Source organism: Lutjanus erythropterus, chromosome 3 (assembly GCF_056507025.1).
Source record: "Lutjanus erythropterus isolate fLutEry1 chromosome 3, fLutEry1.hap2, whole genome shotgun sequence".
Classification (NCBI taxonomy): Eukaryota; Metazoa; Chordata; class Actinopteri; order Lutjaniformes; family Lutjanidae; genus Lutjanus; species Lutjanus erythropterus.
The window spans coordinates 15,572,085-15,592,518 of record NC_139319.1 but is presented as its reverse complement, the minus strand read 5'-3'; the positions used below and the strand labels follow the sequence as shown (position 1 = coordinate 15,592,518).

At 40.3% G+C, this 20,434-nt stretch overlaps 1 protein-coding gene across 5 annotated transcripts in view; it reads right to left on the bottom strand.

Moving 5' to 3' along the window:
- Positions 1–20,434, bottom strand: part of inpp4b (inositol polyphosphate-4-phosphatase type II B) — a 195,220-nt gene that overhangs the window by 123,157 nt on the left and 51,629 nt on the right. The window contains exon 1 of one of the 5 annotated variants that reach the window (XM_084715170.1): positions 10,636–10,794. The exons of 3 other annotated variants lie outside the window; for them this stretch is intronic. The gene's annotated coding sequence lies outside the window, so the exon portion shown is untranslated. Of the gene's footprint in view, positions 1–3,076; positions 3,470–10,635; positions 10,795–20,434 lie in introns of those variants that run through there. One more of the 5 variants, XM_084715169.1, reaches the window with a different exon arrangement.

Here is a 20,434-nt window from a genome sequence, read left to right as displayed (position 1 = left end):
GAATACAGCAGAATAATAATGAGAAAATAAGAAAATACAGGCAGAGAGCAGGATATCTGCAGATACAGACACCACCACACACTTCTAGTGAGTCATGATTGATGACTGGAAGAGTTTATCATTATGAGACTATAAATTGTTTTTTAGGGAAATCCTTCATGACACGTCTTTAAAAATGATGGTGCGATTATTCAATTATCAAAATAGTTGACAATCAATTTTCTGTCAATCAACTAATCTATTAATCGACTCATCGTCTCAGCTCTATTCATGATGTGACAAATCCACATTAAATACAAGCTCTTCATTATCATTTGAAAATTTAGTGTCTGCACTATCAGTTATATCTGTTCAGTCACAGAGGCCCGCCAACACATTGTTAGCATCCCTGACCTTGTGTTACCTTACATAACTACGATTACCGCTGAGGCCGTATGCTTCTGCCAAACATATCTAGGCAGTGAAAGTTTTAATAAAATGTTGTTGTTTTTTTTTTCCATAATGGAAGTTCCATTGTATTGACATGTATGCATCCAGTAAATAATTTCAGTGCAAAACATGCTTTCTTCACTTAGAGACCATTTTTATAGAAGAAGGTTGAGAACTGATATAGAACTTCTATAGAAACTATAGTGTTTTTGCAAAACATTATGTCACAGCGAAGTTGATGTTTGACCTTTTGGATAGAAAATGTCATCACCTCATCATTTTATCCCATTAGAAATTTGTGTGGAATTTGGCCATTTAGCAAATTAATTTTTGAGTTATTTGCAGAAATATATTCTGTGAGGTCACAGTGACCTTGACCACTGACTAACAAATTCTAATCAGTTCAATTGATTCTAATGAGTTCCATGCAGTACATTATGCTGCTTTTAAATGGGAAAATTGGCAAAAACTTTGAAAAAAAGAGAACCCTTGTACTGGACCAGTCATCAGCAGATACTCTGAGTTAAGGTACAAGTAGAGAACAGGTTGGATCAGTGCATCTGTGAAACGGTAAAAAGCTTCACAAAGGACATGTCACAATGTCATAGAGCTAGGGGTTATATGGCAACTGTAGTAAAGAAGGCATGACTGATGAAAGGTAGCACCCTGACACATAGCAAAGCGAACAGACCACATGACTGTGGCTTTCCCCATCATATAGTCAACATGACTTACTGACTTTAAACATTTATGAGATTATTTTCTGGCTGAAAATATCATACATGGGTGTTTTGCTGCTTTGTTCTATATTTTCTTTTGTTGTTTGGCTATCTGGCTACCTCTAATCTGCATTTCTCCTTCTTCCTACCACTGCACCGTTCTCTCTCCCTCCTTTCTTGGTCTCTCTGCAGTCCCCTGTATCAGATAAAAAAGGGCATCCTGTCTAGTGACCTTTTCTCTCAATCATTTCCTCCCATAGCATTTTCCTGCTACCCCATACAAATCCCCACATGCTTACGGCAAAACACAGCCCCAAACACATTCTTCTGCCCCGGCCCACTCACAAGTAGGCAAACAGAGACACATACGCATGCGTGCGCAAGCAAAGAGAAAGAGGAAGAGACCGAAATGCAAGGTCAGTCAACACTGCTATGAAAAAACATAACACAGTGAAAGGTCTAAGAAGCAAATTAAATTCATCAAGGAGGACACACAACCCTAAGCAACATATGCAGATACAACTTTATGCAGCATAGTGCCATGTCCTTATGAATTAAACAGAGCCAGGACCCCCAGTAGGCACCACTTAATATGCAACACGTCACATTCTTCAGCACTGACGTATCATAGCCAATCCCAGTTTGCCCTGATAACCCAGAGCACAAGGCACAGAAGGCCATTACACACCACGGAGGAACATTATATCCCTGTGTAGCCATTACCCGCAGCCGGTACAGAACGTCTGGTAAATGGTCTTAGAAATCCATTCCTTAGCATCTTTTTATGGCCCCTCACGATGAAGGCTTTAAAAGTAATGAAGCTCTGGAGACCGTCTTCTTACACAAGATCAAAGTGGCTGTACCACAGAAAATGAGAGAAAGATGGGGGCAAGAGGAGGAGTGGAGTGAGAAAAGAAGACAAATGATGCTCTTCCAGGATCATGGAGGATTGATTATGATTGTCTCGCTCTGGTCCCTTCTCACATGCTCTAGCTCTCTCTTTTTTCTATCTATCTTTTTGCCTGCTCTGGCTCGTTCCCTTGACTGGTCCTATTGACCATGCCGGTTGCAAGCTCCAAAGGAAACTTTTTGATCTATGATCTCCTTCACCGGTTTTCAAAAAAATGACAGCTGCTTGCCAGGAAGACATTTTACACAAACTTAAAGATAAATACAGACAAAAGTGCACTCAAAAACACACACAGATCAATCATAGACAAAAAATGAGACACTTGTGCAGGAGCACAGCAAGCTGACATAAGTCCGCGTCTGCAGGCAGTCCCAAGCAACCTTTGAAGGCCACAACGTCTACCCATCACTTGGCAGAGGTAAACGGTCCAACTCAAGCTGTAGATCTATTGATTTTCTCCACGCCATGAGTGACAGAGTGACACACACTCACACAGACACACACTAACTCTCTCTCAATCATTTTCTCTCTCCTGATCTGTCTATCTCTCTCTCACACTCACTCACTCACACACACACACACACACACACACACACACACACACACACACACACACACACACACACACACACACACTATCTGCAGAGAATACCTGGAGGAGAGGACATTCATTCACATGCTATGCCAACAAATGACATTTTATATAAATGGCAGCAGTGACAGCTTTGGCACTCGCTGAATAATTCACATCTGGCAAACATTTATGAATATGAGCAGATTTATACCACAGAGGTCAGTAGTGTCTACATGAATATCCTGCTCCTTCGCTACAAATAGGGCTTCATAAATTGGCCTAATTAAGTCATTAGAGATGTCATGACATGCCATTTATTCTGACATGCATATGCGTGCACTCAGGCACAAAATATGGACACAGTGAGTTAAAAATTGACATACAGATTGTAAGAATGTAACAACACACACACACACACACACACACACAAGGAAGTCCACTTACAGTTATGTTGCACACAATCCTTGCAGCAGCAAACAAGAATACCAGTAAGAGAGTGAGAGAAGAAGCTGTAGAAATCAGGAGAGGTCGACAGAAAGAAAGAGACTGAAATAAAGAAGAAAGAAGGAGGAAAAGAGATGTTATGTCTTCTTTCTTCCTCCTAATGAGCTCCAGGACGCGTCTTCCTATATTTCTTCATCCAATCCTCAGTTAGAGTAACTCCATGTATGTGATATATTCACGCATTACAGAGCAGCAGGCACACTGGCTGATACACACATTGTAAACACATCAAACACACATATATATACACACACATACACTGCAGCCTCCGCTGTGACTGAGAACTGGCTAGAGTGAGCTACTGGCGCTACCGCTGTTGCTGCTGTGGCTGGCTTGACAGTAAGCGAGACCAGCGAGGGGGAGAGACAGAGAGAGAGAGAGAGAGCGCGAGGGGAGGAGGAGGAGGAGGAGGAGGAGGGAGCCACAAGAGGGAGGGAGTCGACAAATACAAGCAGTCGAGGTGGAGAAGGAAGAGGAGGGTGGAACAACACATAAGAGGAAGAGACAGAAAGGAAGGAAGGCAAACAATTAATGGGCTGAGAACCAAGATAGCAACACAGAAAAGGGAGAGAGATATAGAAGAATATAAAGAAAGAGAGGGAGGGAGGGAGACAGACAGAGTTGTGTGTCACACCTCGGCTGCAGCCTGTGACTCAGATGGCCAACAGGAAAAGAAACATTTGTTATGGCTACTTGAATTAACATGAGTTCTGACCACACGGTGCAAGGTACACTGTAAAAAATCATCAAATCAAAATCTTTTCTCATATACTTCAATACAAATGGATCTGTGGAACAAATGAATGCACGGGATGAAAAAAGGGAACTAGTTTCCCCGAGTCTCCTCTGAACAGGGGCTGTGAAGTTTCAACGCAGCAGGAGCTGTGACCTTTTCAAGTCTATCCCTTTTCTGTCTACATGTCTTTCATTTTCAGTTTTATTAATTCAAGTTAATTAAACTTCAAACTTCTAGTATTTAATTCATTTTATTTAATGCTTCCAACATTAATTGAGGCAAAAGTTACTCTGTGGTCACCAAGTTACTCCATACCGTCTTCACCAACACAGCATCGCAGTTCCACAAACATCTCAATTCATTTGTGCCTTTTACTATCAGACAGCAGCACCAACAGCAAACAGTACTTAGCTACTGAAGTCTGGGTTTACTAAGCCTCCTCAAACTGCTAACATGTTCCTTATAGAGGAACCAGAAACCCAAGAGGTGGATTATGAAACAATGACACAGAAAATTTAGGAGTGAACGGAAGCAGAAGTTTAAGTGACTAGAATATGACACATCTAAGGACTGTAACGCTCTGTCGTGCATGATGCCAGTTTCATCAACTGGCTGAAAAGTTGAGATCAGAGTTTTTCAAACTTATTGCACCGTGTACCACCTCAGAAAATATTGATCCCTCCAAGTACCGCCTAAGTGTTTTGTGTCGTTTGGTGCGAACAGGTTTTCAGATTGCTGCGTTTTGAAGAATTCCGTTTCATTCTTTTCATTTTACCTCATCACAGTTTAGCTTGTAACTAGTGGATGGATGATGTATACGGACGCTACACGCATAATCATGAGTGCATAACAGGTTGATATTGGACAATTTCAGTAATCTGATGTTTTATGAATTTTCATTTGCTTTTTGTAGCATTTTCGTAGTATTAGTTCTTTTTAAATTATTTTATTTCATTTCAAAAAACATTTCTGACATTTCTTCACGTACCACTAGAGGAAACTCATATACCACTGGTTGTATATGTACCACAGTTTGAGAACAAAGGATATAGACTATATTTCAGTGGAAACAGTGCCTTCAGTTATGGAAAGCAGTGTTAAGTTGTGTTAACTCACTTTTTCTGTATTGTTTTACGTAAATTTACATCTGGACTACCAAAAATGTACTTTGGCCACCAAATTTAGGGGCTTTTTGGTGGTTGCCAGCATCCATTTAAACTCTCCTGAGACCCTTTTTTTCTGGTTTGGATAAAACTCATGATGAAAACTTGCAGTGTGTTTCTAAGACACTTAAAGATAAGTCGTCATTGTTTGTTTTCAAAGCAACAACAACAACAACAATTATCATCATCCTTATGTCTGCACTTGATCAAAGTAACTCCAACAGGAGCAGATGCAGCTGTAAATTGAAATTAAGAACTGAGAAGTGACTTTTCAAAATGAGAAAGTGGGAAATTTGTAATGTTGTCAGCATGACTTAGTTTTTTTCTCACTTAAAATCTTAAACGCATTAACATGTTTACAACTGTGGTTTACAACTGTGTTCTGAATCAAAATTATCACACCCTGTCTTTTCAGATTCAGTCAACATAAAATTGAGAGTGGTGGAAAGACATGCAGCAAAGGGCCACATTCTGGCATCAAATCCACAACCACTGCTGGGGACTCATGGATTACGTGGTCTGCATGCTCTATCAACTGAGCTACTGGGGCACTGAGTCAACTTAAAATTGTAAGGCAGCCCAGACACTTAGCATTTTGAAGTTAAAATAAAGTTTATCTTTACAGTGTATATGTGTTGAAATGTGTGGACAAATAAAGAAAACACCATAAAACAGACACCAACATCAAATTTATTTGTAATGTTGGTGTGACTGAAGTTGTTGACTCGACTTAATATTGTAAAATTATTGAACATGTTTTTTTAAGTACATCAAAATTAATATTAAGTTTAATGACTAGAGATGTTTACTTGTTTCGAACCATTACAAAATTACCTCCACTTGTCTTTTCAAATTCGGTCAACCTTTCAATCTTAGATGAAAACAAACTGAAACAAAATTGAACAAATTAAGTTAAAACAAAGTTGTTGTTTTTTTACAGTGTACATGTGTATGAGTGTGTGTTCATGTATAACATGAATAAACACTTCAATACTCTCACAGACACACTTGAGGATCACATGAGAGGCCAACACTGCAACATTTATATTTACAGACACATGCAGCTGCCTCTCAGAGAAAAAAAACATCAGTCCATTTTGAGACTTCAAGACAATGACGAACAAAACCCGCACAGCAAAACCACCAGTGACACCAAGCTTAGGTTTTAACTACCTGGGCTTGAACCTTGGATTAAGCAGGGTTTAATTTACCCAAGCTGACACAGGGGGATGAGTAATTCTGGCAGAACAAAGGACACGCTCCACACCGGCCCCTTATCACCCCGAACAGGTACACACGCAAACACAATGAGACACACAAAAACACAAACACTTCAGCACACATGGATGTGCCACCCACCCAGCATTTGTAAGTACACACAGACTGAAATGTACAAACACACAACTGAGCACTGGAGGTCATGGTGATGAGTTGTCAGCCTTCCTTAATATGGGAGGTGGGGTGTGGAATTATGGAGCGTGGGTGGAAACACTACATTTTTTAAGTGTTCTCGCTGCCTTCATTACCATGGGGATTGATAGCCTGAGTGGCAAATAGAAGTCAGACAGTGCATGAACTCATACCTGCCAAAGATCACTATTTAATACAAAGATGCTTCTCAGTCTGCTTACTCTGTCTGTGCAACAGTATTTATGTGCATCTGTGCCAAATCCTTTTGTACATTTTTTGTCAATGACTATTGATGAATTTTGTGGCATTTTTTTGTGAGTACTCCCACTCTTAAAATCTGCGTACAACAAATATTTGGTTTGAATCTTACAGGAAGGGAAATGTATGTCGTATAACATCTTGCATGGAAAATCCTAGATCAAAGCTTGTTCAAAAACTATGAATCAAGCACACTGAAAACAGGCACTTTTTATTATATTTTTTTAATGCCCTACTTTGAAGTTCAAAATGTTTGACATATTTCAGAGCATTCAAACTGAGAGTTCCTGAAAAGCACACTGAGACAGGCAGGGATTGGTCTTACATCCAATACGGGGAGCACGAGCTACCTACTGCTGGGAAAATGTTCGAGACTCAAGGGTGCAAAAGGAAAAGCTTAAGTACTTCTTAATTCCTGCTTTTTAGCATTTTTTAACCAGCACTCACAGCTGGATGAACACTATCGCCACTGCACACGCATGCGCGCATTATTCATGGACCTCGTCTGAATCTGTAGGCAGTGGATGTGTTAGCCCATGTAAAGATCATCGAACAAACACCACTGGTGGCTGACAGTTTTCAGACAGACGGCAACAAGGGATCTTAAACGGCCAGTCACCTCCAAACTCCGACAAGCACGGACAAAAACAGGCGGTTGTGTTTTCCCAGGGTGAGCTGATGTTCTCATTTTTAGCTGCCTACCCTCGGCATCGTCCTCCCATTCTTCCCTGACTTATTCTTTTCATGGTTCTCTACCTTGACCTCATTCCCCTGCTTTTGATCTGTAAGAAAGAAAAAAAATAAAAGCCTGTAGACAGACAGAGGTCCAGCCAGGCCGGAGCTCACCCTCTTTTGCCCTTCCCCATCTATTTCATCACTGCATCACCAACAGCTCACATGAAACAGCACTGACTTTGTCTCTCACTTGTGCAAAGACAAATGATTTTACCATACTGGCTTGAATGTTAAATAAAATTAAATTATCTGGAAATTTTGTTTGAAAAAATAGAGAGTAGGTTGTTTGTAGCCGTAATGCTGCAAGTCTACTTATAGTGAGGCTTTTAGAGCTAGTCGGCCCTTCAAGTTTTCAGGAAGCCATTCTGCTTTAATGGAAATCTTTCATGTTTCACTTTTACAAGAGAAAAAGGTTTCCAGAATGAGAATTATCTTTTCCTTGAACTATTGTAACTCTAGGAAACTTTCCCAACTGAATGCATCTGAAAATGTGGTCTCTTCAAAAACAGGTATTGCAAACAATTAATGGCTCATATTTGGGCTAATGCAGCTGGTTCTGCTTCTGTATGAAGAGGTTCGCAACACTTTTGTTTTAGCTTTTACGAGTTGGAGATATATATTTTTTGTGCATGCCAAGGGCTTACGTCTCTCAAATTTTGAGAACAAATTTGTTTGTCTCAGATTAGTGACAATCTGTGGTAAGGAGCACTTCTCCTTTGTCAAGATTTTTCCTCCACCTGAACGTTGTGGCCTGTGGCCTGCCAGCATTTGCCCACTCAAGTCGATTATGATGATGAACTGCAGGTTCAAGGCCCTGGTGAACATGGAAAGTATACGGATGAGGTTCCCTGAGATTATTTCTGATGCAGAAATTTGTTGGTTTCCCAAACCAGCCGTTGCATCAGCAGTCTGAATGGCTGGTTTCACATGATGTTGCAGGTGAACAAGTCAGATGGAGGGTTAGTGGGGTTTGGGCTGGTGTGGTTACATGTGGTCTGTGGTTGCGAGGTTGGTTGGACATACTGCCAAATTCTTGTAAACAACACTGGTAACCGCGTCTGGTAGTGAAATAAATGTTCAATTCATAAGCAACAGCTTGTGTGGACATTCCTGCCGTCAGCATGCCAATAGACCCTTTGCTTGACCCTAAGCTTCTCCTCCAAACACAAACTGGCAACTAGCTTAGTACCTGCTGGAAAGTTACCTCGAGCCAAACTTGTGTTACATACCACTGTATTTGACAAACACATTGCTTATTCCCACCAGGAGGAAGATGAGGGCTGTGCATAATCAAAGTGGGCTGAAGACGACATATCGCTGTTTGTCTTGTACTGTTCTAAGCAGGGCTAGCTTAGCTCCTTTTCTGACATTAATGAGTGTATTTCTATTGTATACATATATATGATGTACTTTACCGTCCGACCAGTGTTTGCTGGGATGCAGCTTTGGCTTCAGTCTTTTAGCATTAATGTCATATCATGTACTCAGCATTTAAGTAACTTTATATATTAAACATTAGCCTACATTTGCTATCTTCACTTTTTAAATTTGCTAGTGAGAATCATCATGAGATGCTGTTTTTGTTTAACTACTTCTCTGTAGAATCAAAGACCTCATGTTTCAACAATTATTCCCAATTTAGATGTTAAATCTGCCACTATTATCACTGTAAACTGCGTATGTGTAGTCTGAGGATGGAAAGCTTGACAGGATTAGCAACAGTAACTAAGGAGGGCGGGACTTGGCACATTGCAGATTTTAGAGTGTCCTTTTATTGTCCAAGGCACATCTGCACAGTGATCACACTTGCCAGGTGGATGGATTATCTCAACAAAGGAGATGCTCACTAATGCAGATTTTTAACAAATTTGAGCTCAAAATTGGAGAGAAACCTTTTGGGCACAGAAAAAAGTCTTAGATCTTGGGCATTTATGTTTTTGTTGAGTTTCAGTGTGTAGTTTTACCTGGATGAGTAAAGCATTACAGGGTGTAGATGTTGTGCACATTTTGTTACCAACACTGGTCGTAAGTGCTCCAAGCAATGTGAGGCAGACTTATCTGAGGGTAAAAACACTGATTTGTAGTCAGATACAACATACTTTGATGTGTTCTTCTAGTGTTTTTTGCCTTTACATGCCTTATTAATCTTCTGTACTATTTTTGTCTGCTTTATGAATAACTTTTGAAATGTATCAAAGGCACAAAAAGCTTTTACTGTAAAACAAAAAGTATGAGTTGTTGTGCAAATGTGAAACTGAAACAGAAGAGATGAATGCCCTCTGGGTCTGGTTTTGATAAAAAAGAAAGCTAAACTTTAATCTTTTTCAACTCCAGTAAGATTATTGAGTGTAAAATCTTGGAAGTGGGCTCTTAATTGGCATAGCTTTCCATGACTTAATTTCTGTGCTCACATAATTCAGTGATAATTCTTATCTTGCTTTGGAGTCAGACAAGTGTAAATTACCATGAGAACACATGGGGGCTTTAAGAAAAAATCCATATCTAAACTAAATTAAAGAAGTGGACTATGAAGCTCAACAACAAGGGATACGTTACTATCCTTTATGATTAAGAACTGAATCAATATTTTAATATCTGAGTGATGTTGAAATTGGAGCTACGATGGTGCAGTTTTGTCAATACTTAATGCATTTGCTAGTTTAATTAGCCAGCTGTTTGAAGAATAGAGCTGGCTGTTCCGAAATATGGGCTACAATGACAAACAAACTCAGTCATTATCCCAGCCTATTAGACCATCTTTGATAGTGTTGCACTGAATATAAAGTCTCCATTTTTTTTTTTTTTGGGGGGGGGGGGTGACATATGAATGAATTCACCAGTCTCTCCAGCATGCTATTTTTACCATTGTATATCTGCAGTATGCCAGAGCAGGATATTTTCTGGGACTGTGAAATTTGCTTTTCAATCAGATAATGTCACAGTTCATGAGTGCCACCACAGACAATTCAACAAAATGACACATAATCCAAACACAGAAGGAGGTAAAAAGAAGTATGGATGCAGCTTTCTGTCAGCACTGCCAGTGGCTGTCATTTGAAGTTGAATATACTGAAAAGACGTGTTCTGTAATGCAAAAATCTCCCGCTTCCTAAAAACACTTAAAGAGAAACACTTGCTGTGCTAAAACTATAAGAACCAAGGACTAGACTTTTTCCCCCTGAAAGGTAAATACTCACTGAAAGCTGACAGACTGGGAAAACTCCTTAAACGATTCCTTCTCCTGCAGTTACTGTAAGTACAGAGAGATCTATAGAGCCATGATAAATGTTGCAGACCAGCAGACAAGTTAATGTCCCTCTTTCTCACAGAACAGTTTAAGGTTCCAAAATATCTGTGATTCTCTTTCAGAGCCGAGAAAGGACAGTGTTCATACCTGCTCTCACATACATTCCTTCAGCTTGTCAATGCTTGCCCCCAAACAGGAAGCCCTTCCTACCACTCTATTAGTTTTTCTCCCTCCCTCTATTCCTGCTCTTCCTTACTTAATCATGATTTGGCTGCGTCCTTTTGGTTCCTGGCCAACTCTCAGGCAGCCCCAGGTTTTTCAGACAGAAGCCTCCGAGTACTACACTGGGCAGCAAGAACGATAAGGCTGTGCTTGAGTAACATGAAATAGAAACTCAGATTCCCACGTCCACTTTCATCTTTCAGAGAAAGCTGCAGGTAGGAGAGAAAAAGAAACTCAAGTTGTGGCACACGCAGCCTGCCCTTGGTACACTGGAAGCACACTACCGATGCCTCCCCCCACACGCTCGCTTCTTTGGTCCATAAACTTTAATGGCTAACCCCACTGCAGACTAGGTGATAAAAATCAAGGCTCCCTCTCTCGCAGTCTGTAAACATGACTTGGTAGCTGGTCCAAAGACTGTACAGACCCATTCAAATCCCCTCTACTGAACTGAGGACAGTGTTTGAATTACAGCACAGCAAACTTGAAGCTGTTTTGATAGAGTTGCATTTTAACAGACCCCTTTTCCTCTCTGTCAGCAGATGAGACCAATCCATATGATCATACACTTTACGATATGGGCTGGGTGGTATGGGCTAAAATTTATATTGCGGTATAATCTGAAGCACAGACTGTAATGTTATGTATTACGGTATATTAATTCTCTTTGAAATTTCAATATAAATGCTCCTGAAGGGAGGGAACACTTATATAGTAACTGCATGATAGGTATTACTGTACTCTTAACTATATTGCACAGCAAAGCATAGCAAAGAGGTATTTTCAGAATATTTAATGTGCAAAAATTGGACTAGACTAGAAGACACACACAGACACACACAGACACACACAGACAGGCTAAACTCATGGTGCTTTCTATGCTATCTGTTTGTTTTACTCTATTTCAGTTTTCTTATTTGACCCTTATTTTTGCTTTGGTCTATTCTCTACTGTCTAACCTTTGAGCTTTCACTTTTTCTGTAATTGTTTCTGTGAAAATAAATAAATAAATAAATAAATAAATAAATAAACGACCACCCCTTGTAATAACTGTTGTCTGATGTGATTTTGTTTGTTGACTCCTGCTTGTTGGCTGGGTTTCAAACCTGAAACATGCCATGTAATGGAAACTGTACCTAGGACTTGGCAATATAGCAATATTACAGCAATATTGTGATATGAGACAAGATATCGTCTTGGATATCATTATGTCATTACATGGTATAACTGTTCCTGGTTTCCTGGTTTTGGAGGCTATAATGGCAGTGTGCATGTAAGTCAGGTAATTTGTAAACTTTTTTTTTCTGTAAGATGTAAACATAAAAACAATATTTAAAACAATATTTGCCTTTATTCAGCTCTGTCTGCATTCTCTTATCCACTGCCATTATGTTTTACACAAGCACAGCGTGCTAGCTCGACTGTGAAGCGCTTTCAGACAGTTCTTTGTTTCCAAACAAAGCAGCATGGGCTTTAATGTTTTCCAGATGTTCTCAGGCAGGCTGATGATGACAAATCTTGTGACATTTTTTTTAGCTGCGACCAACAGCTCTATAGTGGGCCTTTTCCTCCAACGCTTTTGGGCTGCCAAGCCAAACTGCACTATGCTGAAAAGCATTTCCATTATCACTTTCAGCGTGCAAAGCTGCACCCAAGATGGACCTATTCTGGAGTGAGGCCAAAGCGAGCCTGACCATCTTCCAAGCGGGCTGCGGTGACGTCTCACCGGCTGCATCCAACCCATGACAAGCCTTCTTTCTCCCCCATGAACAAGCAAATGTTATGATACTGAGCTTGTGTGTGCAGCACAGCAGACAGAAAGAAGTACCTTAAAGTCTTTTTATGTTCAGCTCTCAGTACTTTTGTAGCTTCTAACAGAATCTTCATGTTTTGAAATGTAGTTTCTCTCCCCGTTTCCTGTTTGTGCTTCTTTATAATAAAAGTGTTTAAATAACAAAACAGCAAGAGACATTTATGTTAGAAGTTCAGGAAACAGCATGTTTATCCCAGAGACATGTATGGGTTTATCCACCGCTTTACAGCCGCTCGAAGTGAGCCTCCTTGAGCCCCTCTTTGAGCAAAAAACACCTTCTGGCAGGTAGCCCTGTTGTAATGGAAAAGCAAACCCTGGCCGTGCTGGGCTGACGGGCCGAGTCGAGCCAAGTCGAGCCAGCTCTGTTTATAGAAAAGGGTCTCAGTCAGTTGCTCCGTGAGTCAGTCCACAAAATTTCCCCTCCCTTTGACAGCCATGATTTTCACCCTATGAGGCTGAAATTTGGCATGCAAGCCAAGTGTGTGTGTTTGTGTTCATACAAATGAACTAAAAAGGGGGCATGGTAATGGGAATGGCTGATCATAAACCTGCACACAACCTCAAAATAGATTCACAGACTTGCAGAATATGTAGCGGAAAGGTCGGTCATGAGCCAAATGACAGCTGATTAACTGGTCATGTCAAGTGGCAAAAAAGGAACTTGGCAGTGGAAGTGGCCTGTAACAAAAAGGTGCATTGCTTCAAAACAGATTCACATAATGTAATTAAACTCAAGAATGCTTTGTCGTAGACTCTTGTGAGGGGCATCATTGAGCTTAGCAGCGGCCCTTCTTCAATAGTGACATATGCCCCGCTCCCTACTCCTTAGCCACGTCCCATTTCATTATTCATGACCGTTGGTCATAGACACTCAGAGGCATCACTGGTCTCACCAATTTCAATGGTGCCAGTTAGCCCCGCCCCATATTCATTAGCCCTGCCCCTTTCATAATCCATTAACTTTGTTTTTAGAACTTGGAGTCATAATTGGACTAAGCAGAGTTCATTTTTCACTGGTGACCGTTTGCCTCTCCTCCTATACTTTAGCCACACCCTTTATATAACTCATGACTTGTTACTTAGTCCCAGGCTCAGCAGTAACCAGACTTAGTCCCCACCCTTGTGCTTAAGCTATGGAGGCTTATGTGTTTGTAAATGCATGCAAACATGGATGCATGTGAGTGTGTATGCAGCCATAGCTAGATGCAGCTATTGTAAATTTGTGTTTTGTTTTTTTGTTTTCTTTTTTGTCAAGCAAAGTGAAGGCTCTACCAGTCAGCACAGTATATTCAAAATTCATATCATAGGGCAAATTCATACTGGTGTAATTTATTCTATACTGTTTAGACTGTCCACCTGTATTTTACAATATGCAAATGCTTACTTGTATTATCAGCTATGTATTGCGAGCTGCTATCAGCTAGACCCACCGGGGGCTGTGGTTAGCAACTTCCCCTTTTACGACTCTGTGGTTCAACTCGAGACCCACAAGTGCAGCAACGGAGAGAAGTTGCATGCAGATGCTCTTTATCATTTTATCACCCACACAGCATGTTGCTAAGCTTAACATCCTGTTTTGTCATCATCATCTGTTATCTCGGTTGTGGCATTAGTATGAAGCTTTTGGTGTCTGGCGTCAGAAAAACATCTCTCAGACAAACAATAGCTGAATGAAGCCTGTAATTTTGTGCTCAGCAGAGTTACAACATAGGCTTCTGTGTAGTAATTTCCTTACATATCCATGGATAGATAACAGGGAATGTTGCAGGATACAATTCCCTGTCCTTATGTAACAGCAAGAAGCTGCTAGCTCACCCCCAGGCCTGTAAGGCTACAGGCTATGGCTGAGTCTCTCTCTCTGCCTTGCTTTCTTCCTCTTACACACACACAAACACAAGCACATGCACAGTAATAGTACTATAATATGCTAGCTCATGCCTGAAGTGGTTGATAGCTCTCTTCTTCAGAGAGCAGGGCTATAGGGGCTGTGAAAGTAAACAGCTCGGATCAAACCAACTCTCAGCTCCCTTTGAAGAGTGCGAGACAATTACGGAGATCAATGGTGCAGCCCAGAGGTGGTTAACAGCCTAGACAGGCAGACAGACAGGGATTGATGCCCCGTAATATCTAGAGAGTCTTCTCCTCGGTGACTTCCCTGTACAGTCAAATCCAAGGCACGCTGCATCCTCACCAAACATACATGTCGGAACACAATGAGCGCTGCCCTGAGGACATATACACTGACTGTACCTGTGAGTATTTATCCTTCAGTGTTCAAGATTCAAATACAATGGTTTGGATTCTGCTGCTATACATTTGCAGATGGAGGTTAAAGCACTGCGTGGGTGGACAGTTCTTCACGCAATATATCTCCAACATATTGGTCGTGCTTTATTATTAATCACTGTGTTCGCTATAGATAAATACTGCCAAGTACAAATTTATTTAATCTTTGTGCTTATGTGTGACTGTGTGATAGTTTTCCTGTGTGTTATGTCCTCACTGGGTAACATTGAGACCTAAAAAATAGGGAAGATTTCAAAACCTGTTGAATCCTGTTGAATTTTGTTTTAAAAACACAGGCCTAAAGGCTTCTTCAGTCAAGGGGGGAATTTACAACTTCTGAACAACCATTTGTTCCCTTGTTCTGGAGCTCTCACTCTTATTGTCCATTTTCTCTGCAGTTTCTTTGTCTGTCCTCATGTTGCTAAGCAAAGTGAAATCTTTGTTTTTTTCACTTAAGCACAGGGCACTCTGAAGATGCTCACTGAAACTGTACATGGCATACATACCATGCACATGCAACAGCCTTTGCCACATCTGTCTGGGGGAAGGAAAAAAAAAATCCATGGAACACCTTGATAACTGACACTTAGAAGTTGCAAACCACAACGAGGCCACAGCATTTAACCTTACTTAATTAAATTTCAAATTTCATTACAATAACACAGACAATGACTGTTTTTCAAACGGTTTGTTAGTTAGACAACTCTAGACAAATGTGCCCTTTTCCTTTAGGACTTTATATAAGAAACTGCAATTCTTCTTTCCAGGACATCTGAAATTTGCTCAAGTATTTCTTTCTCTAAGTTCTCTCCATTTTTTTTCTCTCTGTCTCCTACTCACTGAATAGGAAGAGATGCTAGCATGGATGTATTAAAAGGAACTGGATACAGTGAGCACAAGCAGCTCTCTTCTGTGTCACATGTATGACAGGAAAAACACTTGGGGTAGCTGTATTGTCGTCCATGTGGAAATGGTAGATTTTTAGAATCGTAGGGTCTATACTGTTTAGACTGTCCACACTGTACAATGGCAGAAACAGGTTGTGATAATGAAAAGGAAATAATGTGTGAAAATTTGTCATAGATCCTGAGAGATTCAAGATAACTGTGACGCCGGGAATATAGGAAGGGTTGGGAAGTGGTTAAAGTTGTGAGAAATGTTGTGTTACTTTTAGTCAGCTTTGAAATCATGCTTGCAGTAATAAAAAAAACCACAAAAAACAAAAAACTACCCAGTATCATGTTTTGGTGTGTGGCTGTGTGTCACCCGTGGTGCAAGAGGTGATTTGCAAACTGTAGCTTAAAAGCTCTGGCAGCACACTCGCTCTCACTGTGTGGGAGTTTCAGAACGAGCTCTCCTGCCCCTTCCTTTCCCGTAGGATAACGTAAAGCCGAGTCCATATAGAAGCTGCGATTTCAGACAGCTCGCACCACCTTGACTTAATAAACAACAAGATGCAGGAAAGAGTGGGAGAAGTGCAACAGCCGCAAGCTATTTTTGTTCCTCAGCACACCACAGACATATTAGTTGCCTAAATGACATATTTGCCAGTTGATGTGGAACAACAGCAACAACAGAGCCTTTTGAACTAAATATACTGCTTATGTGAAAGTAGAATTTGTCCTTGGTGGCTAGGAGATAGCAGATGAATAGATTCAGAAGCTGTGGCTCTTTTTTTTGTGTAGACTCGTGAATAGGGCATAAAATTCTTCAAAAAAAAGAGATAAGATCAAAACAAATATATTTGTATTTCCTGGGGAGGGAAAAAATGCCTCTTTGAGATGTTTAAAGGCTTCCCACCCTCTTTCGTTACACAGAGGGGAAGCAATGTTGCTGATTTCTGATTATCATATAATTCCATCTGCACTAACAGAACGGAACAACAAAGCAGCGACAAGAACCCTTCTGCCCCACACTCATTTACTTTTCAGTCCTCCCGAGTGAGGGGAGGAGGAGGAGAAAAGCAATGTGTCGTTATCTTCATCAACAAACGTAGAAGGCAGACTGCTGCACAAGTGGGGATGTACTTTAATGTGGGTCCATGGGGATGATCAGACAGACAGGAAAAGTTGGAATCACTGTCATAAAATGTTGTATTACATCTATCTCAATTGACCAACTGTAAGGCGGTAAAGGGATAATATGGATTATTTGATGTGAGGATGTATGATTACTATGATTGATAGTCAGTGATGTATTACCTACAGTAGATGGTTTGGAGAAGCAGAGAAGGGCACCGGCATGTTTTTAAAAAATGTACTGCTGTGGACAGAGTCAGTCACAAGCAGGTATTTTAGCCACTTAAAGACAGTCCACATAAAAAATATCAAATATCATGCTAAGTGGGCAAAATTCATCTCTTTTATTAATGGACCCTGACATAATAAATGTTAACATTTGGGCTTGTATCCCAGAGAATTTTTTAGACCTTTGGTTAATTAACACTTAATAATCTAAGTATCTGCCAGTGAGATTTGTTATATGCCCTTTCTACCACCTTAGTTGTTTATTTTGTGTTTGCTTGTATTTTTTTGTTTGCTTGTTTTTTAGTCTCAGTATTGTCTGCTCCTTAGCCAAATAGTTTTCTAGCTTTGTTCTCATTCCATGTGTCCTGTCTCACAGCTTTTGACACTGTCATTTGATGTAATGATGTGTTTTTTCTGCCTTGTTCAAAAACAATAAAAGCTAATGATCACAAGAAAACACAATATCAGTCTAAGCGTTCACTGTATTTAGAATAATTTCAACGCTTAACTTTGCAGTCAGAAAGCCTTTTCCAACGGGAAACTGCAGTTATACACGTCAAATACCAACCAATCTCTGCTGGCAAAATCAGTTATTTTACCCTTGCAGAAGTGTTGCTGGTCTACCACTGCCTCGATCGGTTAGCTATCAATAAGTACTATCCCTTTGATGCTGGCAAATGGTGACAATCAGACAGACAGGGAAAGTTAATTACTGTCATAAAAAGCTGTATTACATTTATCGCAATTGACCAACTGTAGGGATTTTCATTGAACCCACCAGGAACACCACCCGTACACAAAATTACGAATGTTGCTTGCCCACAGGCTTACACATGTGCAGACACACAGAAACACACACTGTGCAAGACTCTGGCCTGGCTGGCAAGCTCATCAGTGGCTCAGTTAGCCATGGAAAATAGCTGCCTTTACACACACTCTCACACACGCACATACACACACAGCCAACAAGCATCAGCACTTTCCACCAGTGCCTCTCAAAGGAAACCATTACACTGCAGAAACCCGCGGGAAGCCAGGCAGAAAGGGGATTTTCTCAAGCACTTTTTTTTCTCTCCCTCTCTTTCTCAAAAAAAAGAAGAAAAAAAAACTAACTTACACTAAGCTACTTTTGCCAGAGAAAAAAAAGATTACAGTCAGCCAAGCGTCTAATTCACCTGTGACCCAGTAATTCATTTGGGTGATAATCTGCTATTGCAGGTGACACTAACAATCACTGATATGATGGGTAGAGAAGCGAGGGAGGGTTAGGAGAAGTATGGGTTGGGCTGATTGGTGGAAGAGATATTTGATTAAATTCTCAAATGAATAATGCATTATGAAATTGATCCAGACAAATCCCACCTTGAGGAGATTGGAGTAGGATTATACAGGGAAGGGTTTGGGAGAGGTTATGACAGAGAGCAGGTTTCCTGGAAAGGTGCACTTCAGCATCAAGTGGTTACCTCGCGCTTGATAAGGCAATTTGCCCTCCTCCATTTATATGCATGTCAGCTGCATGCAGATAGAACGTACTGCAAAGTGTCTGCACTGTAATAGATTATGTGAATAGTATATTGCATGTCCATAACCTTTTCCATCTGATGGCAACAGAAAACAAAGCAGTTTCTGTTTTCCTCCTCTTTTTTAATAATTGGTTTCATCCTGATGTATCGCTGACTTTAAGGGAGTTTTACCCCACTGAAAAAAATATAATTTATATGAATATAATCTATAAAAATCTAGTTATGTACCCCCTCTTTTATTTAAAGGAATAGTTTGACATCTTGGTAAATACGCTTATTCACTTTGTTGTACAGAGGTACAAGAGAAGATTGAACCCACCACCACTGCACAGTAAATATGGAGCCAGCAGCCGCTCAGCTTAGTTTAGCTTAAGGGAAACCTTGGCACTGTTCATGTTGTTGTCAGGTCAGTGTTGATGGTAAATTGCTCAACTGTATAATGTGATATATTATCCAAGAAAACTATAGGCCCCCACACATGATCAGTGGTAAAAATCACTCTGCATTCCGCTGGTGTGGCGCTTTGCTTGGATTCACCTTGTGCACTGCACTCAAAGTTCAAATTAATTGAACTTCGACCTTGTTTGCTGCTGACCTTTCAAAGTGCAACCAATGAGATAACAGCTGTACGTGACAACATAGCCAGAAGCGACTACAGATGTATGGAAGTGACACAAGCAGAGGAGACAGAGACTGATGGTCCAGTCTTATAGGGAACCCCAGATCCACTAAATATCTCTCGAGAGTGATCATTTTAACAGTTGTAAGACACGCACAACGAAGAAATGATGAATACAGATTTTGCAAGAGTTTCACAAATCAAGGGTTACCTTCTAGACACAACTGAGAGTAATGAAAGAAAACTGTTTCTGATTTCCCCAAACTCTCTCACACAACACTTAAGACATATAACAATCTCTGTGGTAAAGGTAATGTAAGGCAAAATATCAACATGGATACTAAAAATCCAAACTAATACAGCCTGTAGTTCTTCAGCAGATTTTGCAACAGGAGAACTCCATTTTCTCTGTCAATATGGCACACACTGAAGAATTGCTGTAATTGGCATCATTTACCACCTACACTGACTGGATATCTACATGAAAAGTGTCAAAGTTTCCCTTTAAATAAAACAGCAATGGGTTGTTTTTATACTTTGGCTTCTCTACTGGTTAAACAAACAAGACATAACAAGTTAATTGGTGAGCTTCAGGCAGATTTCTTTGTTTTCCCCAGTTTTCAGTCTTTATGCCAAGCTAAGATAAGCAGCTGCTGGTTCCAACTTCATATTAAACAGACAACTATAAAAGTGGTATCGATTTTCTCATCTAACTCTTGGCAAGAGTGTCACTAAGCTTATTTTCCAAAACGTTTAAGTATTCCTTTAATTTTTTTTAAGATGACTGGCTGTAACTTGAGGTGTTCACAGGCACCGAGTCACATCACTTCCACCGACTGTGTTGTCAACATGTTGCCCAAGCAATATGCAAGTTTTATTTTATTTTTCTGATTCTTATTTCTACTTCATATACTTTCATTTAGTCTGTGCCCCTCTTCTTATATGTTGTGTCACCCTCATAATCAGTTGTGCATCATTACATGAGCCAAAGTTTTGTGCTTATGACAATAATCAGGGCGCACTTTCCTACTACCTCGATC